The following is a 7,500-nucleotide window of genomic DNA, read 5'->3' as shown; positions in this document are numbered from 1 at the left end:
TCCCAGGCGGTCTCCCATCCAAGTACTAACCAGGCCCGACCCTGCTTGGCTTCCGAGATCAGACGAGAGCGGGCGTGCTCAGGGTGGTGTGGCCATAAGCGAGCGCTGATTCAATTCGAGAGCCACTTCAAGACTAATGTGGCAACGCCATGCCATCGGCGAACGCTTACAGAAAGGATGCATTTCTGGAAAAAAATTACATGAATAAATAATTAAATAATTAATTAAATGCTTACAGCACCTGGTATTCCCAGGGGGTCTCCCATCCAAGTACTAACCAGGCCCGACCCTGCTTGGCTTCCGAGATCAGACGAGAGCGGGCGTGCTCAGGGTGGTGTGGCCGTAAGCGAGCGCTGACTCGATTCGAGGGCCACTTCAAGACTAATGTGGCAACGCCATGCCACGTGCGAACGCTTACAGAAAGGATGCATTTCTGGAAAAAATTATATGAATAAATAATTAAATAATTAATTAAATGGTTACAGCACCTGGTATTCCCAGGCGGTCTCCCATCCAAGTACTAACCAGGCCCGACCCTGCTTGGCTTCCGAGATCAGACGAGAGCGGGCGTGCTCAGGGTGGTGTGGCCGTAAACGAGCGCTGACTCAATTCGAGAGCCACTTCAAGATTAATGTGGCAACGCCATGCCATCGGCGAACGCTTACAGAAAGGATGCATTTCTGGAAAAAAATTATATGAATAAATAATTAAATAATTAATTAAATGCTTACAGCACCTGGGATTCCCAGGCGGTCTCCCATCCAAGTACTAACCAGGCCCGACCCTGCTTGGCTTCCGAGATCAGACGAGAGCGGGCGTGCTCAGGGTGGTGTGGCCGTAAGCGAGCGCTGACTCGATTCGAGAGCCACTTCAAGACTAATGTGGCAACGCCATGCCATCGGCGAACGCTTACAGAATAGATGCATTTCTGGGAAAAATTATATGAATAAATAATTAATTAAATGCTTACAGCACCTGGTATTCCCAGGCGGTCTCCCATCCAAGTACTAACCAGGCCCGACCCTGCTTGGCTTCCGAGATCAGACGAGAGCGGGCGTGCTCAGGGTGGTGTGGCCGTAAGCGAGCGCTGACTCGATTCGAGAGCCACTTCAAGACTAATGTGGCAACGCCATGCCATCGGCGAACACTTACAGAAAGGATGCATTTCTGGAAAAAATTTATATGAATAAATAATTAAATAATTAATTAAATAAAGAATTAAATGCTTACAGCACCTGGTATTCCCAGGCGGTCTCCCATCCAAGTACTAACCAGGCCCGACCCTGCTTGGCTTCCGAGATCAGACGAGAGCGGGCATGCTCAGGGTGGTGTGGCCATAAGCGAGCGCTGACTCAATTCGAGAGCCACTTCAAGACTAATGTGGCAACGCCATGCCATCGGCGAACGCTTACAGAAAGGATGCATTTCTGGAAAAAAATTATATGAAAAAATAATTAAATAATTAATTAAATGCTTACAGCACCTGGTATTCCCAGGCGGTCTCCCATCCAAGTACTAACCAGGCCCGACCCTGCTTGGCTTCCGAGATCAGACGAGAGCGGGCGTGCTCAGGGTGGTGTGGCCGTAAGCGAGCGCCGACTCGATTCGAGAGCCACTTCAAGACTAATGTGGCAACGCCATGCCATGTGCGAACGCTTACAGAAAGGATGCATTTCTGGAAAAAATTATATGAATAAATAATTAAATAATTAATTAAATGCTTACAGCACCTGGTATTCCCAGGCGGTCTCCCATCCAAGTACTAACCAGGCCCGACCCTGCTTGGCTTCCGAGATCAGACGAGAGCGGGCGTGCTCAGGGTGGTGTGGCCGTAAGCGAGCGCTGACTCGATTCGAGAGCCACTTCAAGACTAATGTGGCAACGCCATGCCATCGGCGAACGCTTACAGAAAGGATGCATTTCTGGAAAAAAATTATATGAATAAATAATTAAATAATTAATTAAATAAAGAATTAATTGCTTACAGCACCTGGTATTCCCAGGCGGTCTCCCATTCAAGTACTAACCAGGCCCGACCCTGCTTGGCTTCCGAGATCAGACGAGAGCGGGCGTGCTCAGGGTGGTGTGGCCGTAAGCGAGCGCTGACTCGATTCGAGAGCCACTTCAAGACTAATGTGGCAACGCCATGCCATCGGCGAACGCTTACAGAAAGGATGCATTTCTGGAAAAAAATTATATGAATAAATAATTAAATAATTAATTAAATAAAAAATTAAATGCTTACAGCACCTGGTATTCCCAGGCGGTCTCCCATCCAAGTACTAACCAGGCCCGACCCTGCTTGGCTTCCGAGATCAGACGAGAGCGGGCGTGCTCAGGGTGGTGTGGCCGTAAGCGAGCGCTGACTCGATTCGAGAGCCACTTCAAGACTAATGTGGGAACGCCATGCCATCGGCGAACGCTTACAGAAAGGATGCATTTCTGGAAAAAAATTATATGAATAAATAATTAATTAAATGCTTACAGCACCTGGTATTCCCAGGCGGTCTCCCATCCAAGTACTAACCAGGCCCGACCCTGCTTGGCTTCCGAGATCAGACGAGAGCGGGCGTGCTCAGGGTGGTGTGGCCGTAAGCGAGCGCTGACTCGATTCGAGAGCCACTTTAAGACTAATGTGGCAACGCCATGCCATGTGCGAACGCTTACAGAAAGGATGCATTTCTGGAAAAAATTATATGAATAAATAATTAAATAATTAATTGAATGCTTACAGCACCTGGTATTCCCAGGCGGTCTCCCATCCAAGTACTAACCAGGCCCGACCCTGCTTGGCTTCCGAGATCAGACGAGAGCGGGCGTGCTCAGGGTGGTGTGGCCATGAAGCGAGCGCTGACTCAATTCGAGGGCACTTCAAGACTAATGTGGCAACGCCATGCCATCGGCGAACGCTTACAGAAAGGATGCATTTCTGGAAAAAAATTATATGAATAAATAATTAAATAATTAATTAAATGCTTACAGCACCTGGTATTCCCAGGCGGTCTCCCATCCAAGTACTAACCAGGCCCGACCCTGCTTGGCTTCCGAGATCAGACGAGAGCGGGCGTGCTCAGGGTGGTGTGGCCGTAAGCGAGCGCTGACTCGATTCGAGAGCCACTTCAAGACTAATGTGGCAACGCCATGCCATCGGCGAACGCTTACAGAAAGGATGCATTTCTGGAAAAAAATTATATGAATAAATAATTAAATAATTAATTAAATGCTTACAGCACCTGGTATTCCCAGGCGGTCTCCCATCCAAGTACTAACCAGGCCCGACCCTGCTTGGCTTCCGAGATCAGACGAGAGCGGGCGTGCTCAGGGTGGTGTGGCCGTAAGCGAGCGCTGACTCGATTCGAGAGCCACTTCAAGACTAATGTGGCAACGCCATGCCATGTGCGAACGCTTACAGAAAGGATTCATTTCTGGAAAAAATTATATGAATAAATAATTAAATAATTAATTAAATGCTTACAGCACCTGGTATTCCCAGGCGGTCTCCCATCCAAGTACTAACCAGGCCCGACCCTGCTTGGCTTCCGAGATCAGACGAGAGCGGGCGTGCTCAGGGTGGTGTGGCCGTAAGCGAGCGCTGACTCGATTCGAGAGCCACTTCAAGACTAATGTGGCAACGCCATGCCATGTGCGAACGCTTACAGAAAGGATGCATTTCTGGAAAAAAATTATATGAATAAATAATTAAATAAATAATTAAATGCTTACAGCACCTGGTATTCCCAGGCGGTCTCCCATCCAAGTACTAACCAGGCCCGACCCTGCTTGGCTTCCGAGATCAGAAGAGAGCGGGCGTGCTCAGGGTGGTGTGGCCGTAAGCGAGCGCTGACTCGATTCGAGAGCCACTTTAAGACTAATGTGGCAACCCCATGCCATGTGCGAACGCTTACAGAAAGGATGCATTTCTGGAAAAAATTATATGAATAAATAATTAAATAATTAATTAAATGCTTACAGCACCTGGTATTCCCAGGCGGTCTCCCATCCAAGTACTAACCAGGCCCGACCCTGCTTGGCTTCCGAGATCAGACGAGAGCGGGCGTGCTCAGGGTGGTGTGGCCATAAGCGAGCGCTGACTCGATTCGAGAGCCACTTCAAGACTAATGTGGCAACGCCATGCCATGTGCGAACGCTTACAGAAAGGATTCATTTCTGGAAAAAATTATATGAATAAATAATTAAATAATTAATTAAATGCTTACAGCACCTGGTATTCCCAGGCGGTCTCCCATCCAAGTACTAACCAGGCCCGACCCTGCTTGGCTTCCGAGATCAGACGAGAGCGGGCGTGCTCAGGGTGGTGTGGCCGTAAGCGAGCGCTGACTCGATTCGAGAGCCACTTCAAGACTAATGTGGCAACGCCATGCCATGTGCGAACGCTTACAGAAAGGATGCATTTCTGGAAAAAAATTATATGAATAAATAATTAAATAAATAATTAAATGCTTACAGCACCTGGTATTCCCAGGCGGTCTCCCATCCAAGTACTAACCAGGCCCGACCCTGCTTGGCTTCCGAGATCAGACGAGAGCGGGCGTGCTCAGGGTGGTGTGGCCGTAAGCGAGCGCTGACTCGATTCGAGAGCCACTTTAAGACTAATGTGGCAACCCCATGCCATGTGCGAACGCTTACAGAAAGGATGCATTTCTGGAAAAAATTATATGAATAAATAATTAAATAATTAATTAAATGCTTACAGCACCTGGTATTCCCAGGCGGTCTCCCATCCAAGTACTAACCAGGCCCGACCCTGCTTGGCTTCCGAGATCAGACGAGAGCGGGCGTGCTCAGGGTGGTGTGGCCATAAGCGAGCGCTGACTCAATTCGAGAGCCACTTCAAGACTAATGTGGCAACGCCATGCCATCGGCGAACGCTTACAGAAAGGATGCATTTCTGGAAAAAAATTATATGAAAAAATAATTAAATAATTAATTAAATGCTTACAGCACCTGGTATTCCCAGGCGGTCTCCCATCCAAGTACTAACCAGGCCCGACCCTGCTTGGCTTCCGAGATCAGACGAGAGCGGGCGTGCTCAGGGTGGTGTGGCCGTAAGCGAGCGCCGACTCGATTCGAGAGCCACTTCAAGACTAATGTGGCAACGCCATGCCATGTGCGAACGCTTACAGAAAGGATGCATTTCTGGAAAAAATTATATGAATAAATAATTAAATAATTAATTAAATGCTTACAGCACCTGGTATTCCCAGGCGGTCTCCCATCCAAGTACTAACCAGGCCCGACCCTGCTTGGCTTCCGAGATCAGACGAGAGCGGGCGTGCTCAGGGTGGTGTGGCCGTAAGCGAGCGCTGACTCGATTCGAGAGCCACTTCAAGACTAATGTGGCAACGCCATGCCATCGGCGAACGCTTACAGAAAGGATGCATTTCTGGAAAAAAAATTATATGAATAAATAATTAAATAATTAATTAAATAAAGAATTAATTGCTTACAGCACCTGGTATTCCCAGGCGGTCTCCCATTCAAGTACTAACCAGGCCCGACCCTGCTTGGCTTCCGAGATCAGACGAGAGCGGGCGTGCTCAGGGTGGTGTGGCCGTAAGCGAGCGCAGACTCGATTCGAGAGCCACTTCAAGACTAATGTGGGAACGCCATGCCATCGGCGAACGCTTACAGAAAGGATGCATTTCTGGAAAAAATTATATGAATAAATAATTAATTAAATGCTTACAGCACCTGGTATTCCCAGGCGGTCTCCCATCCAAGTACTAACCAGGCCCGACCCTGCTTGGCTTCCGAGATCAGACGAGAGCGGGCGTGCTCAGGGTGGTGTGGCCGTAAGCGAGCGCTGACTCGATTCGAGAGCCACTTTAAGACTAATGTGGCAACGCCATGCCATGTGCGAACGCTTACAGAAAGGATGCATTTCTGGAAAAAATTATATGAATAACTAATTAAATAATTAATTGAATGCTTACAGCACCTGGTATTCCCAGGCGGTCTCCCATCCAAGTACTAACCAGGCCCGACCCTGCTTGGCTTCCGAGATCAGACGAGAGCGGGCGTGCTCAGGGTGGTGTGGCCATGAAGCGAGCGCTGACTCAATTCGAGGGCACTTCAAGACTAATGTGGCAACGCCATGCCATCGGCGAACGCTTACAGAAAGGATGCATTTCTGGAAAAAAATTATATGAATAAATAATTAAATAATTAATTAAATGCTTACAGCACCTGGTATTCCCAGGCGGTCTCCCATCCAAGTACTAACCAGGCCCGACCCTGCTTGGCTTCCGAGATCAGACGAGAGCGGGCGTGCTCAGGGTGGTGTGGCCGTAAGCGAGCGCTGACTCGATTCGAGAGCCACTTCAAGACTAATGTGGCAACGCCATGCCATCGGCGAACGCTTACAGAAAGGATGCATTTCTGGAAAAAAATTATATGAATAAATAATTAAATAATTAATTAAATGCTTACAGCACCTGGTATTCCCAGGCGGTCTCCCATCCAAGTACTAACCAGGCCCGACCCTGCTTGGCTTCCGAGATCAGACGAGAGCGGGCGTGCTCAGGGTGGTGTGGCCGTAAGCGAGCGCTGACTCGATTCGAGAGCCACTTCAAGACTAATGTGGCAACGCCATGCCATGTGCGAACGCTTACAGAAAGGATGCATTTCTGGAAAAAATTATATGAATAAATAATTAAATAATTAATTAAATGCTTACAGCACCTGGTATTCCCAGGCGGTCTCCCATCCAAGTACTAACCAGGCCAGACCCTGCTTGGCTTCCGAGATCAGAGGAGAGCGGGCGTGCTCAGGGTGGTGTGGCCGTAAGCGAGCGCTGACTCAATTCGAGAGCCACTTCAAGATTAATGTGGCAACGCCATGCCATCGGCGAACGCTTACAGAAAGGATGCATTTCTGGAAAAAAAATATATGAATAAATAATTAAATAAATAATTAAATGCTTACAGCACCTGGTATTCCCAGGCGGTCTCCCATCCAAGTACTAACCAGGCCCGACCCTGCTTGGCTTCCGAGATCAGACGAGAGCGGGCGTGCTCAGGGTGGTGTGGCCGTAAGCGAGCGCTGACTCGATTCGAGAGCCACTTTAAGACTAATGTGGCAACGCCATGCCATCAACGAACGCTTACAGAAAGGATGCATTTCTGGAAAAAAACTATATGAATAAATAATTAAATAATTAATTAAATGCTTACAGCACCTGGTATTCCCAGGCGGTCTCCCATCCAAGTACTAACCAGGCCCGACCCTGCTTGGCTTCCGAGATCAGACGAGAGCGGGCGTGCTCAGGGTGGTGTGGCCGTAAGCGAGCGCTGACTAGATTCGAGAGCCACTTCAAGACTAATGTGGCAACGCCATGCCATGTGCGAACGCTTACAGAAAGGATGCATTTCTGGAAAAAATTATATGAATAAATAATTAAATAATTAATTAAATGCTTACAGCACCTGGTATTCCCAGGCGGTCTCCCATCCAAGTACTAACCAGGCCCTACCCTGCTTG

The 7,500-nt window shown here is 48.4% G+C and overlaps 28 non-coding genes and 3 pseudogenes across 28 annotated transcripts in view; all 31 read right to left on the bottom strand.

Annotated features, from left to right (window-relative positions):
• Positions 1-100, bottom strand: part of LOC141357305 (5S ribosomal RNA) — a 119-nt gene extending 19 nt beyond the window's left edge. Inside the window, exon 1 of the ribosomal RNA XR_012363791.1 lies at positions 1-100. This exon is cut by the window's left edge and continues 19 nt beyond it. This is a non-coding gene — a ribosomal RNA (5S ribosomal RNA).
• Positions 101-229: 129 nt separating this feature from the next.
• On the bottom strand, positions 230-348 carry LOC141356909 (5S ribosomal RNA). Its single transcript, XR_012363381.1, has one exon. It is a non-coding gene; the product is annotated as a 5S ribosomal RNA (ribosomal RNA).
• Positions 349-476: 128 nt separating this feature from the next.
• On the bottom strand, positions 477-595 carry LOC129417638 (5S ribosomal RNA). Its single transcript, XR_012364319.1, has one exon. It is a non-coding gene; the product is annotated as a 5S ribosomal RNA (ribosomal RNA).
• A 129-nt stretch (positions 596-724) lies between these two features.
• LOC129417394 (5S ribosomal RNA) lies at positions 725-843 on the bottom strand. The gene has a single exon (XR_012363565.1). It is a non-coding gene; the product is annotated as a 5S ribosomal RNA (ribosomal RNA).
• A 120-nt stretch (positions 844-963) lies between these two features.
• On the bottom strand, positions 964-1,082 carry LOC129417283 (5S ribosomal RNA). Its single transcript, XR_012361664.1, has one exon. It is a non-coding gene; the product is annotated as a 5S ribosomal RNA (ribosomal RNA).
• Positions 1,083-1,223: 141 nt separating this feature from the next.
• On the bottom strand, positions 1,224-1,342 carry LOC129419052 (5S ribosomal RNA). The gene has a single exon (XR_008636338.2). It is a non-coding gene; the product is annotated as a 5S ribosomal RNA (ribosomal RNA).
• Positions 1,343-1,471: 129 nt separating this feature from the next.
• On the bottom strand, positions 1,472-1,590 carry LOC129416385 (5S ribosomal RNA). Its single transcript, XR_008635307.2, has one exon. It is a non-coding gene; the product is annotated as a 5S ribosomal RNA (ribosomal RNA).
• A 128-nt stretch (positions 1,591-1,718) lies between these two features.
• On the bottom strand, positions 1,719-1,837 carry LOC129417416 (5S ribosomal RNA). Its single transcript, XR_012361663.1, has one exon. It is a non-coding gene; the product is annotated as a 5S ribosomal RNA (ribosomal RNA).
• Positions 1,838-1,978: 141 nt separating this feature from the next.
• On the bottom strand, positions 1,979-2,097 carry LOC129417343 (5S ribosomal RNA). The gene has a single exon (XR_012363844.1). It is a non-coding gene; the product is annotated as a 5S ribosomal RNA (ribosomal RNA).
• Positions 2,098-2,238: 141 nt separating this feature from the next.
• Positions 2,239-2,357, bottom strand: LOC129419060 (5S ribosomal RNA). The gene has a single exon (XR_008636341.1). It is a non-coding gene; the product is annotated as a 5S ribosomal RNA (ribosomal RNA).
• A 121-nt stretch (positions 2,358-2,478) lies between these two features.
• On the bottom strand, positions 2,479-2,597 carry LOC129417577 (5S ribosomal RNA). The gene has a single exon (XR_012361662.1). It is a non-coding gene; the product is annotated as a 5S ribosomal RNA (ribosomal RNA).
• A 128-nt stretch (positions 2,598-2,725) lies between these two features.
• On the bottom strand, positions 2,726-2,844 carry LOC141354149 (5S ribosomal RNA; annotated as a pseudogene).
• A 129-nt stretch (positions 2,845-2,973) lies between these two features.
• Positions 2,974-3,092, bottom strand: LOC129416562 (5S ribosomal RNA). The gene has a single exon (XR_008635446.2). It is a non-coding gene; the product is annotated as a 5S ribosomal RNA (ribosomal RNA).
• Positions 3,093-3,221: 129 nt separating this feature from the next.
• On the bottom strand, positions 3,222-3,340 carry LOC129417255 (5S ribosomal RNA). Its single transcript, XR_012361661.1, has one exon. It is a non-coding gene; the product is annotated as a 5S ribosomal RNA (ribosomal RNA).
• Positions 3,341-3,468: 128 nt separating this feature from the next.
• Positions 3,469-3,587, bottom strand: LOC141355234 (5S ribosomal RNA). The gene has a single exon (XR_012361660.1). It is a non-coding gene; the product is annotated as a 5S ribosomal RNA (ribosomal RNA).
• Positions 3,588-3,716: 129 nt separating this feature from the next.
• Positions 3,717-3,835, bottom strand: LOC129415677 (5S ribosomal RNA). Its single transcript, XR_008634943.2, has one exon. It is a non-coding gene; the product is annotated as a 5S ribosomal RNA (ribosomal RNA).
• Positions 3,836-3,963: 128 nt separating this feature from the next.
• On the bottom strand, positions 3,964-4,082 carry LOC129417531 (5S ribosomal RNA). Its single transcript, XR_012363790.1, has one exon. It is a non-coding gene; the product is annotated as a 5S ribosomal RNA (ribosomal RNA).
• Positions 4,083-4,210: 128 nt separating this feature from the next.
• LOC141355233 (5S ribosomal RNA) lies at positions 4,211-4,329 on the bottom strand. Its single transcript, XR_012361659.1, has one exon. It is a non-coding gene; the product is annotated as a 5S ribosomal RNA (ribosomal RNA).
• A 129-nt stretch (positions 4,330-4,458) lies between these two features.
• On the bottom strand, positions 4,459-4,577 carry LOC141355231 (5S ribosomal RNA). The gene has a single exon (XR_012361658.1). It is a non-coding gene; the product is annotated as a 5S ribosomal RNA (ribosomal RNA).
• A 128-nt stretch (positions 4,578-4,705) lies between these two features.
• Positions 4,706-4,824, bottom strand: LOC141357304 (5S ribosomal RNA). The gene has a single exon (XR_012363789.1). It is a non-coding gene; the product is annotated as a 5S ribosomal RNA (ribosomal RNA).
• A 129-nt stretch (positions 4,825-4,953) lies between these two features.
• On the bottom strand, positions 4,954-5,072 carry LOC141355229 (5S ribosomal RNA). Its single transcript, XR_012361656.1, has one exon. It is a non-coding gene; the product is annotated as a 5S ribosomal RNA (ribosomal RNA).
• Positions 5,073-5,200: 128 nt separating this feature from the next.
• On the bottom strand, positions 5,201-5,319 carry LOC141355228 (5S ribosomal RNA). The gene has a single exon (XR_012361655.1). It is a non-coding gene; the product is annotated as a 5S ribosomal RNA (ribosomal RNA).
• Positions 5,320-5,461: 142 nt separating this feature from the next.
• On the bottom strand, positions 5,462-5,580 carry LOC141357356 (5S ribosomal RNA). Its single transcript, XR_012363843.1, has one exon. It is a non-coding gene; the product is annotated as a 5S ribosomal RNA (ribosomal RNA).
• A 120-nt stretch (positions 5,581-5,700) lies between these two features.
• LOC129415043 (5S ribosomal RNA) lies at positions 5,701-5,819 on the bottom strand. Its single transcript, XR_008634680.1, has one exon. It is a non-coding gene; the product is annotated as a 5S ribosomal RNA (ribosomal RNA).
• Positions 5,820-5,947: 128 nt separating this feature from the next.
• LOC141354148 (5S ribosomal RNA) lies at positions 5,948-6,066 on the bottom strand (annotated as a pseudogene).
• A 129-nt stretch (positions 6,067-6,195) lies between these two features.
• On the bottom strand, positions 6,196-6,314 carry LOC141355227 (5S ribosomal RNA). The gene has a single exon (XR_012361654.1). It is a non-coding gene; the product is annotated as a 5S ribosomal RNA (ribosomal RNA).
• A 129-nt stretch (positions 6,315-6,443) lies between these two features.
• Positions 6,444-6,562, bottom strand: LOC141355226 (5S ribosomal RNA). Its single transcript, XR_012361653.1, has one exon. It is a non-coding gene; the product is annotated as a 5S ribosomal RNA (ribosomal RNA).
• A 128-nt stretch (positions 6,563-6,690) lies between these two features.
• Positions 6,691-6,809, bottom strand: LOC141353900 (5S ribosomal RNA; annotated as a pseudogene).
• Positions 6,810-6,938: 129 nt separating this feature from the next.
• LOC129415078 (5S ribosomal RNA) lies at positions 6,939-7,057 on the bottom strand. Its single transcript, XR_008634690.1, has one exon. It is a non-coding gene; the product is annotated as a 5S ribosomal RNA (ribosomal RNA).
• A 129-nt stretch (positions 7,058-7,186) lies between these two features.
• LOC141355225 (5S ribosomal RNA) lies at positions 7,187-7,305 on the bottom strand. The gene has a single exon (XR_012361652.1). It is a non-coding gene; the product is annotated as a 5S ribosomal RNA (ribosomal RNA).
• Positions 7,306-7,433: 128 nt separating this feature from the next.
• Positions 7,434-7,500, bottom strand: part of LOC141354625 (5S ribosomal RNA) — a 119-nt gene continuing 52 nt past the window's right edge. The window contains exon 1 of the ribosomal RNA XR_012361056.1: positions 7,434-7,500. This exon is cut by the window's right edge and continues 52 nt beyond it. This is a non-coding gene — a ribosomal RNA (5S ribosomal RNA).

Source organism: Misgurnus anguillicaudatus, chromosome 21 (genome assembly GCF_027580225.2).
Source record: "Misgurnus anguillicaudatus chromosome 21, ASM2758022v2, whole genome shotgun sequence".
Taxonomy (NCBI): domain Eukaryota; kingdom Metazoa; phylum Chordata; class Actinopteri; order Cypriniformes; family Cobitidae; genus Misgurnus; species Misgurnus anguillicaudatus.
This window is presented reverse-complemented; position numbering and strand designations above follow the sequence as displayed.